This window comes from Jaculus jaculus, chromosome 3 (assembly GCF_020740685.1).
Source record: "Jaculus jaculus isolate mJacJac1 chromosome 3, mJacJac1.mat.Y.cur, whole genome shotgun sequence".
Lineage (NCBI taxonomy): Eukaryota > Metazoa > Chordata > Mammalia > Rodentia > Dipodidae > Jaculus > Jaculus jaculus.
The window spans coordinates 98,683,381-98,695,699 of record NC_059104.1 but is presented as its reverse complement, the minus strand read 5'-3'; the positions used below and the strand labels follow the sequence as shown (position 1 = coordinate 98,695,699).

At 41.4% G+C, this 12,319-nt stretch overlaps 1 protein-coding gene across 7 annotated transcripts in view; it reads right to left on the bottom strand.

Annotated features, from left to right (window-relative positions):
* Sik3 (SIK family kinase 3) overlaps positions 1 to 12,319 on the bottom strand; it is a 286,449-nt gene that overhangs the window by 43,661 nt on the left and 230,469 nt on the right. The window lies entirely within an intron of this gene.

The following is a 12,319-nucleotide window of genomic DNA, read 5'->3' as shown; positions in this document are numbered from 1 at the left end:
ATGCATCTGGAGTTTGTTTGCAGTAGCTGGAGGCTGTGGCGTGCCTATTTCTCCCCTCCCCTGCTGCTTTCTCTTTCTCTCTCAAATAAATAAATAAAATATTTTTAAAAAGAAAATAAGTGGATAATCTATAGATTTCACTTACTTATATATGACCCTACTTAATATAGTAAATGAAGAGCAGAATGTCCTCTAAAGAGATTCAGTATCATACAAGGTTCTCAAAATGTTTAGTTCTGTCCTCCATACATATTACGATGTGTGTAGTAATAATTTTGGCTTAGGTGGGCATATCTCTTCAAAAGTTAGGGCATTTGAAACTTCTGACAGCACAAGGCATGAGGGAAACTGGCACAGACTGCTCTACCATATAAGGCATACAGCCAGCCTTACTTAGAATTTCATTAATGTGAATTAAACATTACAGATACATAAAGGAGGGCTGTGGAGATTTGTTCAATAGATACTTTTCTCAGGGAACTCATACTCCAGGTTCTATTGCAGAAAGAACAAAGGATTCAAAATCAGAACCCATATTTTCATTTCGAAGCCACTCTCTATTTTTAAGTCTCATCTGTAAACTGCAGGTCCTCATGACCATGTGGGAGCAGTAGTTGTGACGAAGTTGGTGGGCGGTGATGATAAGGCAGCAGCATTAACATGTTCTTCAGCATACTTTACAATTATTATCATCTCAGTTAATCCTGCAGCAATCCAAAGAGGAACGTACTATCACCATTCCCATTTTAGAAATGGTCAAAACTACGCAGAGTCTCCAGTCACATGGCTCTTATTCTGATTCTTCTCCTGGTGCCCTTTACCACAATGCTATAACTGCTTGATTCTACACAGAGGAGAGGGTCCACATACCTGAACCACTCATTCATCTTCATCTAAGACACCTGCATCTCTTTGTTAGACGACTACAGGTTTCCTAACTGGTGTTTCTGTTGCCATTCTTGCTCCATTACAGTCTATTCTCCATAGGGAAGCAAACGTTTTTTAAATGTGTTTTGTTGTTGTTGATGTTTTTCTGAAGCTAACTGTGGGCCTCTCACCTTGCAGATGACTCCAAGATTTCTTCACATGATCCTCAGAATGAAAATCCTAAGTCCTGGGCCTCAAAGGCCCACCTAACTTTTGCACAGAGGTAGCACCCTCCAACCTACTGACTTTTACACTTGCTTCTTGAGCAGAATGGACACTCCTCAGATCTTCCCACAAAGGCTTCTACTCATTCAAGCAAGAGCTTACATGCCATGTCTTCAGAAAGCTCTTCCCTCATCACTTATACTAAAGCAGAACTCCAGTTACTCTCCACTCCATTACTTCGTATGAATTTTCTTTACACAAAATTTATGTGCTGGTTATACTAAGTGAGGTAACCCAGGCCCAGAAAGCCAAGCGCCACATGTTCTCTCTCATATGTGGATCCTAGCTACAGATGATTGGGCTTCTGCGTGAGAATGAAAATACTTAGTAGCAGAGGCCAGTAAGATAAAAAGGAGACATAAAGGGTAGAGAAAGGTAGAGGGGAGGATACTTAATAGGTTGATATTGTATATATGTAATTACAATGATTGTAATGGGGAGGTAATATGATGGAGAATGGAATTTCAAATGGGAAAGTGTGGGGGTGGGGAGGGAGGGAATTACCATGGGATATATTTTATAATCAGGGAAAATGTTAATAAAAATTTTTAAAAAAATTTATGTGCCAGGCATGGTGGCACACACCTTTAATCCCAGCAATCGGTAGGCAGAGGTAGGAAGATCCCTGTGCCACCCTGAGACTACATAGTGAATTCCAGGTCAGCCTGGGTTATAGTAAGATGCTACCTTAAAAAACTAAAAGAGCCACGTCTGTTATGGGGGAAACCAACTGCCCTCTAATTTGACTGGAGGTCTGCTCCATGGGAGGGAATACATTCCTGATACTGGAAACCTACAACAAGGGTAGTCATTAGCTCATCAATCTGCCCAGTAAGTACTTCTCTTAATGTTCATACCCATATATTAATGCTACTCTCACTTTTGGTTAGAGAACCTTCTCTTTTCAGATGGCAGTGATCTTGGGATGACTCAGAAGGCACCATGGTGCTGAGAAGAAGTGACAGAGGAGTGCTCAGCACTGAAATATCTCTATCACACCCTCTAAGGATCCATTGCGGAAGAGGGGTCAGAAAGAATCTAAGAACCAAAGGAAGGGTAGGACTCTGTATAACGTGCTCCTCCAGACAAAATGGCCTGGATATCCATGACCTCACAGTGCCTGATAGTACCTACATCATAGTAACAGGAAAAGATGATGGCATCAAAATAAAAGAGAGACTGTTTGGGGGAACCATGTGATAGAGAGTGGAGTTTCAAAGAAGAAAGTGGGAAGAGGGTGGGAATTTCCATGGAATATTGTTTACAATTATGGAAGCTGTCAATAATATATATATATATATATTTAAATAAAATAAAAAACTAAAAATATTTATTTTTTCTTTTGGGGGGGGGTGTCGAGGTAGAGTCTCATTCTGGGTCAGGGTCTGTAGTCCCAGGGTGGCCTTGAACTAATGGCAATCCTCCTACCTCTGCCTTCCAAGTGCTGGGATTAAAGGCATGTGCCACCATGGCCGGCTTAAAAAAATTTCTTTATGAAACCATTTTGTTTATTTATTTACTTGTTTAGCATCTAATTCCTCTACCACAGTATAAGGCCCATGTCTTTCTTTGTCACACTCAATATCAAATCTCTAATACTAAAAATGATTGCTACATCTAATGGGAGCTAAATATCTACTGAACATATGAATATTTATTTAATATCAAATGAGACCTTATTTATAAAAAGTCTTGTAATGTCATTTAATCTTTATAATAACCTTGTTAGATACTATTAATAACCCCATCTCTGCAAGTAGGCACCTTTTACTCTAAGCCATCTTCTCAGCCCAGCGACCTCATTTATAAATGAAGAAGAAACAAGATTTTGGAAAGTTGACATACTAACTCCAAAGATATGCTCTCGATTACCCCACTACAGATCTTCAGGTAGATATAAATTGTTTGATTAAATGTCTAGGGAAAATTCAACTTTGCAATTTCTGCAACATTTGGTAAACACCATTACACATCACATTCATGAAAGAAGTACTAAGAATAAGTAAAATGAATTACTCATTTTTATTTTATTTATTTTGCAACTCCACTCTCCATCATATTCCCTCCCCCTCTCAATCAGTTGAACTATTCATTTTAATGTATTCTAACTTTAATATATAATAAAATCCCTAAATCAAAAATATTTTATATCATGTATCAATTTGTTCTTGTTTTCTGAGTAAAAGTATATTCAAATGCAAAGTAGATCTGAAACTCTAGAGTTCCCACTCTCTATAAAACAGAGTACAGCCAGGTGTGGTGGCACACACTTTTAATCCCAGCTCTCGGGAGGCAGAAATAGTAGGATCATTGTGTTTGTGGTCATCCTGAGAGTACAGAGTAAATTCCAGGTCAGTCTAGGCTACAGCAAGACCCTACCTCAAATGAACAAACAAAAAAATCAAACACCCTTCCCCTTCCCCTCCTGGGGAAAATGCAGCTACATACAGTGGTGAGCTTTTTTAAAAGCTCATTCTATCTCTAGAGTAGCAGGGCTAGATCCTACAATGAGGCACTAATGGCACACATAGTTATGGTCTGCAGTTATTCATGAGGAGAACATGTTCTTCATTTAAAAAGTTGTTACAGGGCTGGAGAGATGGCTTAGCGGTTAAGCGCTTGCCTGTGAAGCCTAAGGACCCCGGTTCGAGGCTCGGTTCTCCAGGTCCCACGTTAGCCAGATGCACAAGGGGGCGCACGCGTCTGGAGTTCGTTTGCAGAGGCTGGAAGCCCTGGCGCGCCCATTCTCTCTCTCTCCCTCTATCTGTCTTTCTCTCTATGTCTGTTGCTCTCAAATAAATAAAAATTAAAAAATAAAAAATAAAAAAAAAGTTGTTACAGCTAAAAAGCCTTGTGTAGGAAGCTGCCCAGCTCTGCCTTGGAAGCCGCGAGGTTAATATTTACGCCTCTAGATGGCAGTCTTCTGTTTACTTTTGGTCTATCCACATATAATTTAGTGCATAAAATCAGATGACCAAGGCCAAAACAAGTTCAGTTACAGGCTTGCTTTAAAAACAAATTTCTATTTCTAGCAACTTCCTTAAAACAAAACAAAGCAAAACAAACAACAACAATGAAAACCCACAAATACACTGCTATAGTAAGTCCTAATTAAAAGATGTATCTACTTGAGTTTCAGAATTCTGAAATCTCTGTTCAGTCATCCAGACCATTATCTGGTCTTAGAGACCTAAAAACTCTTCAGAAAAATTTGTACAACATACATACAAAAATCTGCATATAACTTTTGACCATTCAAGGAGCCAAAGCTACTTGCCATAGATTCCCCAGATGTCTACAAGTCCCAGGGTAGGAACTGTTGTGGGCAGTGTTAACATCAGGAGGACAAGAATATTTTTGTCTGTTATACTTGCAGAGGATCAGAAATCTAACACTTTTCATCTGTTGCACCGAGGATGAAATCTGAATAAACACAATATACGATTCACACGTTCTCAGTGTCATGTAGGTAATGAAATTAAATTCAAATGAGATCTGAACACACTACATACAGCATGAAAATGTAATCAACCACCAGATACTAAAACAAATGAGAAGAAAATGGGTTCTGAAATCAAAGGTACAAGCTACCAACTTTTCCAGACGCAAACCAGTACTCTTATTTTAATGTCTAAAATGGTCCCATCATTTGTCCTCTCCCAGCAGGGACAGAACCTCTCATGCTAACTAGATGACAGGCCTACACTGCTCTGCTGTGCATGCCAGAGCAGCGCCTCCTCAGAGGCTGCTTTCATCTGCCCTGCACAAGACGCCAAGTGGTGTCTGCAGTGAAATCACTGTGGGCCCATGAAATTCAATATGCCCACAGAACATTAACTAGAGATGCACAGTGTGGCCACCCGCTGCTGTCATCTATTTGCATGACTTTGAGGAGTTCAGCTGAGCTTTGGGCTTCCATATGGACAGGACACTAGAATGGGAATGAAGACTACTTGTGACTTTGACCTGAAACAGCAACATCCACCTTGTCTTTGAAGACAACTTGCTCAAAGAAGTTAAAAGTATTTGGCATGGGCTGGAGAGATGGCTTAGTGGTTAAGCGCCTGCCTGTGAAGCCTAAGGACCCCGGTTCGAGGCTTGGTTCCCCAGGTCCCATGTTAGCCAGATGCACAAGGGGGCGCACGCGTCTGGAGTTCGTTTGCAGAGGCTGGAAGCCCTGGCGCGCCCATTCTCTCTCTCTCCCTCTATCTGTCTTTCTCTCTGTGTCTGTCGCTCTCAAATAAATAAATAAATAAATAATTAAAAAAAAAAAAGGTGTGCGCCACCGCACCCGGATTTAAAAAAAAAAAGTATTTGGCATGAGGGGAATAAAAATTAAGGATAGGGAGTGTGTGAAAACCAGTTTCTAATTTCCATGGTAGAAGAATAAATAAAACAGTGCCACCTGAAGACAGGAGAAAAACTGAGCCTGATTTATAGAGAAGAGAAGGTATGGGGAACAAGGGACATGTTGGGCTGTTCTTCAAGAATCTGAGGGTACTATACAAATTTGTACCTTGCTGTCCAAAGGCCAGAATTTAGAATTGTTACAAAATTGTAATTCAATGTAGGAAAGAAAAGATTGAATTATCTGTGCTGATCTGACTTCCTGGAGGAAGGTTCTGAGAATCTGAGGGGCTAGCAGGCCACACCATACCTGCAGCATGGCTTTTACTCACTCACTCTACAGAGCACTGCCATGGATACAAAAGACAGGGTAACACTTTGGTCATTTACCCCCCAACACCAAAAACCATGTTACTATGAAGAGAGAATGATTCATCTATGAAGGGGTAATCTTATTTTCACTATAAACGTGTAACAGAAGGCTAGTATTTGGGAAGTCATTAAAAGGGTTCCCAGCCTTAGGAATGAGGCAAACTGGGAACCTTCAAGAATGGAAACTGTGTCTTAAAGAAAGGACTATGTAGAGTCAGTGCCTACACCAAAGAGCTAAACCTAGAACAGGTCCCCAAACTGACAAGTATAAGAAATCCCTGCAATAATTTCAATACCCAAGGAAGCAGGATGTGGTGGCATACACTCCTAATGCCAGCATTTGTGATCTATGGAGGAAGGTCACTAGATAGTTCAAGGCCAGCCTGGTCTACACAGTGAACTACCACCTTAAAAATGAAAACAAGGGCTGGATTAGCAGTTAAGGTGCTCTACAAAGCCTAAGGACCCATGTTCAACTCTCCAGATCCCATATAAGCCACACACACAAAGATGAGGCAAGTGCAAGGTTGCACATGCCCACTAGGTGGCACAAGTGTCTGTTGTTTGATTACAGTGGCTGAGGTCCTGGTGCACCAAATTCTCTCTCTCCCTCCGTCTGTCTGTCTGACTCTCTCCCTGTGTCTCTCTCTGTAAAATAAAAAATGAAAGAAAACAAAAAACATGGCTGGGTGTAGTGGTGCATGCCTTTAATCCCAGCACCTTGGAGGCAGAGGTAGGAGGATCGCTGTGAGTTCAAGGCCAGCCTAAGACTACACAGTGAATTCCAGGTCAGCCTGGGCTAGAGCAAGACCTTACCTTGAAAAAAACAAAACAAAACAAAACAGATAAAAATTTAACTTGAGGAGCTAGAAAAATGGCTCAGTGGTTAAGGCACTTGCCTGCAATGCCTAAGGACCTGGGTTTGATTCCCAAGTACCCACATAAAGCCAGATGCATAAAGTAATGGATATATCTGGAGTTTGTTTACAGTCTTCACACACACTCACTCTCTCTCTGCAAATAAGTAAATAATTTAAAAAAATATTCTATTTTTATTTATTTATTTGAGAGAGGGAACAGGGCAGAAAGAAAGAGAGAGAGAATGGGCATGCCAGGGCTTCCAGCCACTGCAAATGAACTCCAGATGCATGTCCTACCTTGTACAGCTGGGTTACTTGGGTCCTGGGGAATAGAACTGAGGTCTTTTGGCTTTGCAGGCAAGTGCCTTAACTGCTAAGCCATCTCTCCAAAATATTTTTCTAAATTAAAAAAAAATGTAGCTTGAACATAGTATTGTAGCTCCTGTAATTCCAATACCTGGGAGGCTGATGCAAAAGGACTGTTGAGTTTGAGGCCTACCTGAACTACAGAATGTGAACAAGTCTCACTCCCCCCCCCCAAAAAAAAACCCCCAAGCCCAAATAAACAAACAACAACAAAACAGGGGTTGGTGAGACTGCTCAGTGATTAAAGGTGCTTGCTTGCAAAATCTCCAGCCCAGGTTCAATTCCCTAGCACCATAGCACCCACGTAAAGCTGGATGCAAAGTGGCACATGCATCTGGCATTCACACACACACACACACATCTTTAAAATACAAAATAAACAAAAAAGCAAACAGCAAGTTCCCATCAAGAATTTACAACAGAGGCTGGGTGTGGTATTAATCCCAGCATTTGGGAGGCAGAGGTAGAAGGATCACCATGAATTCGAGGCCACCCTGAGGCCTGAGGCTACATAGTAATATCCAGGTCAGCCTGGGCTAGAGTGAGACCCTACCTCAAAAAACCAAAAAAAAAAAAAAAAGAAGAAGAAGAAGGAGAAGAATTTACAAGTTGGAGAGATGGATCAGTGGTTAAGGCACTTGCCTACAAAGACTAATGACCTGAATCTGCTTCCCTAGTACCTTCATAAAGCCAGATATACAAAATGGTACATGCATCTGGAATTCCCTGCAGCGGCTAGAGGCCCTGGCATGCCCATTCCCTGCTCCCCCTTGAAAATAAATAATTTTTTTTTTCAAAAAATAAATACAACAAGCCAGTTGTGGTGGCACACGCCTTTAATCCCAGCACTTGGGAGGCAGAGGTAGGAGGATCGCCATGAGTTCAAAGCCACCCTGAGACTACCTAGTGAATTCCAGGTCAGCCTGGCTTAGAACTAGACCCTGCTTTGGGAAAAAAAAAAAAAAAGACAAAACATGAACCCAGAATGGGCATGTGCCATGGACCATGCTTCAAGCTAGACTGCCAGAGAACTACCATTCTGCTAAAGATACAGGTGTGTCATTGCATGGGCTCAAACAGGAAAAACAGAATGTAAGATCAACCAAGAAATCCATTACAGTATTATTTAGCAATAATTATTAACATTTACTGAACACTTATATGATAGGTAAGTGCTAAATTCCTTATACATTTTAATTCTGCTACTATTATCCTCTATTTTATATGAAACTGAAGATAAAAAAAGTTACAAAGATCCAGGGTACAAATTCTGGCCAGTCTTTTTGTCTTGTGGTTTGAGAGAAGCCGGGCCTGGGGACTGCAGTTATGTGTCCCAAGCCCTCCTCTTTATCACTCTTATTCCAAAGAGTTCTTGATCTAAATGTACTGAAAGTAAATTAATAGGGTTTGGGGTAGTAGCTCATATATCTTTAGAAAAACAAATCAACACAACTTGATTTCTTCTCTGACAGATCAAACATTACTTAGTTGTCATGAGTCTCATCCTGACAGTCACCCACAAGCTAAATTACTTCCAAATGGGCCAGGTATACCACATTCAAAAGGCTATGAAATATCTGGAAAAAAAGGCTTAGGGGATTGTGGAAATGATAAGGCACACAGTAAGAAGGCAAGGACATACACATCCCAAAAGATCGAAGGGGTCAGCTACCAAGGGCTTTATTAGTGAGGACTTAGCATACCCCTGGGGACCATGCTTAACACATACTCTGGTTCCTGCAGGGCCATGAAGACTGTGGTAGAGGGTTACCACAGACACCTACAATGAGCAGTTACAGAAAAGTGGAAGGGACCAGCAGCAAGTTAGGGAACTGGATCATCAGACTTCTGGGGCTGGTCCTGGGAAGAGGGAAAGCCAGATGCCCCTATATCCTTCATGTGGTGCCGAAGTACAGGACACAGCAAGCAATCATTTCCACTGTGGCCACAGGAATGGTCTGAAAGCAACTGAGTCATAGATTCCTATAGACACACAAAGTTCCTCTGAACTGGCTGAAAAGAAAGGACATCTGTGTGCTAGAAGGCACTGTAAGAATGCAAGAAAGAAACCATCACCCAGGACACTGGTGCTTCCTGCAGGTGTTGGAAGAAGGCGATGGGCTAGCTTCTCATCTGCTCCTTCCAGGAAATAGTAGGTGACCAGCTCAAAGGTAATTCCAAAGCATTCAGCCCAAGAGGTCTACGTTTTTGATAATTTTAGCATACTTCTTAACAATGTTTTTTACTTCTTAGTAGTAATTATTTTAGATCAATTCAAACTAAAGAGGACTTTTATTTCTCTAAATCCCAGAATCAAAAAAGGAAATAAAAATTAATTGGCTATTAAAACTCCAAAACATGTTTCCATGGAAAATGAGCTTTATAGAATTTCTAAGCAGTTACCATTAAGGACTTGGGCATTTCGGAGGAAGGGGACTAGGTGAGTGCTGCTGTCTGCTTCTGCTGTCTATTCACTCTGCCCGGCTCAGGCACCCGAATGGAAGAGAACTGACAATACAACAGCCAAACAACACGACAACAAACAGTCTGCAAGGACAACCTCAGTGACTGAAGCCCTGTGGAGAGCGCTGGTGGGAGTCTGCTGCACGCCACATGCTCTGCACGGATCCTCCTGCCTTAGCCTCCCAAGTGCTGGGTTACACAGAGGCACAAGCACACCTGGTCCTACAGGTTTCTTTATGAAAAGAAAATAAAGTTTTTGATTATCTTATTACTTTCAGGTCAAGGCCAACATAGTATGAATAACGTGACTGTATTGCAATAATAATGATCTCTTTAAAAAATAATTTAAAAGTAGCTGGGTGTGTGCCCATTTTCTATTTGCCTCCTTCACTCTCTCAACTAAATAAATAAAATAAAGTACTAAGGGCTACGGAAATAGATGAGCTGGTAAAATGTTTGCCACGCCAGCATAAGGACCTAGTTCAATCTTCAGTATCCCTGTGCTGGGGAGGTGGAGACTTGGGGTCACTGGAGCTTGCTGGCCAGCCAGTCTAGCCTAACAGGTAAGCTGTGGGCCAATGAAAGCCCCTGTGTCAAAGAGATGGACAATGTGCCTGAGGACAAAACCCAAGGTTGTCCTCTGGCTTTCCTAAGCATGGACACACACATGCATGTATGTGTACAACCACATATACAAGTGTACCCACATACATATACTCATTCACCTATGCCCCCCTGCCCAAAAAAACCCCCATGAGCAATGAGATGAGCTTCTCTAACAAAGTAGCACTCAGGGGGAAATGTCATTTTGAAATCATGTGTTTTCAGTTCCTTCCGAAAAGGAAAGTGGGAGTCCCATAAAACTAGAAGACATGTAAAATTTCTAAATAGAAACTGTAACAGGGAGCCGGGCGTGTTGGCAAGTGCCTTTAATCCCAGCACTTGGGAGGCAGAGGTAGGAGGATCACCATGAGTTCAAGGCCACCCTAAAGTTACATAATAAATTCCAGGTCAGCCTGGGCCAGAGTGGGACCCTACCTTGAAAAACCAAAAACAAAAATCAAACAACAACAAAAAAAAAAAAAAGAAAAGAAAAGAAAAAAAAAGAAAAAGAAACTGTAACAGTAAGACAGCATAATTTGTACAGGCAGGCTGGCTGGCTGGCTTTCTTTCTTTCTTTCTTTCTTCTTTCTTTCTTTCTTCCTTCCTTCCTTCCTTCCTTCCTTCCTTCCTTCCTTCTTTCTTTCTTTCTTTCTTTCTTTCTTTCTTTCTTTCTTTCTTTCTTTCTTTTCAAGTCAAAGACTTTTTTGGCCTTTTATTCAATTCAATAAGCAGGTATGAATATCCAGCTGTATAAAGTGAGTAGTGTTTAGGCAACATGAGAGTTCTGTATCTATAACTAGAATATTCTAGAATAAACATTCCTTCACTTCTAAATTCTGTGAGTCACTCGTTTTCAGTGACTAAACTCAGAAGTCATAGGGAGATAGCTTGGAACAATTTAGCCAACATAGATGGAGCTGAAGTGGAGAGGCTTTTCTCAGCCCAGGGTAGTCTATCAACCTGAGATAGTGAAGAAAGTGCTTGAATTATATATCTCTATTTATTACAAAATAACACCACTATCTTGAATCCTGCCCCTGCCACCATTTCTGGAGGGGATAGGGCTGGAATGGTTACTGGGGTTGGAAGCCAGGGCCTTGCACATACTAGGCAATCACTCTGCCACTGAGCAATATCCCCAACCTTGTACTACTTTATGTTCAATCCATTTTCTTTCAGGTCATTTTGGTGTTGCTGGAGTTAAGATTCAGAAATCACTTAGTAAGATAACCCAAGCACAGAAAGCCAAGCACCGTAGGTTCTCTTTCATATGTGAATCCTAGCTACAAATGTTTGGACTGGTATATGAGTTGGAATAAAATTTGGTAGCAGAGGCCAGTAAGCTAGAAAGGGGCTATAAGGGAAGGAGGAGGGGAGGACTTAAGGGGATGGTATATATATGCATGTATGTGTATGTATATATGTAAGTAGAACAACAGATTACTGGGGGTGGAAAGGCCTAAGTAAGGTCAGGGGAAGAGATTGAGTAAAGGAAGGACAGGGGGAGGGTTAATAGAAATCCAAGAGGGTATGAATAAATCATATGGAAACCTACATTTTTGGACAATGGCATATCCAGAAGCCATAGATTATTACTAGAAAAAAAATCAATGTCAGTGAGTTATTGTCCAGGGAGGTCCCTGATGCCCCTAAAACATTACAGGCCATCACTGAGGCTCTTGGTTTCCCACCAGGAATAGATGGTAAGACCTTATTGCTGAAGACTCCACATGCTTGGGCTGCAAGGTCACTAAGAAATCTTGCTGGAGCTGAGCTGAAAACCTCCTCCATGTAGACCAGCTGACAGAAAACTAGAAAAAGCTACGCTATATGCAGCTCCATGAGAGAGAGAAGTCATCAGTGGAGATACTCAACAGTGGATATTGCAAGCCTTAAATTTGGCCAGCCAGGCCAAATGAGCCAATGGGTACAATGGTGGCATGTCTGTTATGAGGCAAACCAACTGCTCTCTAAATGGGCTGAAGGCCCGCTACATGGGAGGGAATACATGCGTGATACTGGAAACATATGATGGGGGAAGTATGAGCCCTAGGGGTGTAACACCTGCTGGTGTCTGGTTAAATGCATATATTATGCTCACCAAACTTCCTGGTAAACACCTTATTTATTTATTTATTGGTTTTTCAAGGTAGGGT